Here is a 1,208-nt window from a genome sequence, read left to right on the forward strand (position 1 = left end):
GTGAGCAAGGTATATTTTTCCACTTATGCAGGTCTCTTTTAGTTTCTTGCGGTAGTGTCTTGTAGTTTTCTCTGTAAAGATCTTTTACATCTCTGGTTAGATTTATTCCTAAGTATTTTATCTTCTTCAGGGCTATTGTAAATGGTATTGATTTGGTGATTTACTCTTCAAGTTTCTCTTTGTTGCTGTAAAGAAATTTAATTTATTTTTGTATGTTTATCTTGTACCCTGAAACTTTGCTGAAATCTTCTATTAGTTCCAGTAGTTTTCTAGTGGATTCTTTGGGGTTTTCTGTGTATAAGATCATATAATCCGCAAATAGAGATACTTTGACTTCTTCCCTACCTGATTGGATGCTCTTTATTTCTTTTTCTAGCCTAACTGCTCTGGCTAGAACCTCCAGCACAATGTTGAATAATAGTGGTGATAAAGGGTATCCTTGTCCAATTCCTGTTCTCACGGGGAATACTTTAAAGTCTCTCCTTTCAGAATGATGTTGGCTGTTGGTTTTGTATAAATGCCCTTTATTATACTGAGGAATTTCCCTTCTATTCCTATGTTGTTGAGAGTTTTTATGATGAGTGAGTGTTGTACTTTGTCAAATGCCTTTTCTGCATCAATTGATAAGATCCTGTGGTTCTTGTCTTTTGCTCTATTTCTGTGATGGATTACATTGATGGTTTTTCTAATGTTGAACCATCCCTGCATACCTGGTATAATTCCCACTTGGTCGAGGTGAATTATTTTTTTTTTGATATGTTGCTGAATTCTATTGGCTAAAATTTTGTTGAGGATTTTTGCGTCAATGTTCATGAGGGATTTTGTTCTGTAATTTTCTTTTTTTGTGGTATCTTTACCTGGTTTTGGTATCAGGGTTACACTGGCTTTGTAGAATGAGTTAGTGAGTATTCCATCCTTTTCTATGCTAGGAAATACCTTTAGTAGATGTGCTGTTATCTCTTCTCTGCAAGTTTGGTACAATTCTCCAGTGAAGCCATCCGGGCCAGGGCTTTTTTTTTGTTGGGAGTTTTTAAATAAGCTTTTCAATCTCTTCTTTTGTTATGGGTTTATGTAGTTGTTCTACCTCTGTTTCTGTTAAGTTAGGTAGGTAGTGAGTTTTTAGAAATTTCTCCATTTCCTCTAGGTTTTCAAATTTGTCAGAGTAAAATTTTTCATAGTAATCTGTTATGATTCTTTTAATTTTAGTT

Source organism: Trichechus manatus, unplaced genomic scaffold, assembly GCF_000243295.1.
Source record: "Trichechus manatus latirostris isolate Lorelei unplaced genomic scaffold, TriManLat1.0 scaffold00055, whole genome shotgun sequence".
NCBI lineage: Eukaryota > Metazoa > Chordata > Mammalia > Sirenia > Trichechidae > Trichechus > Trichechus manatus.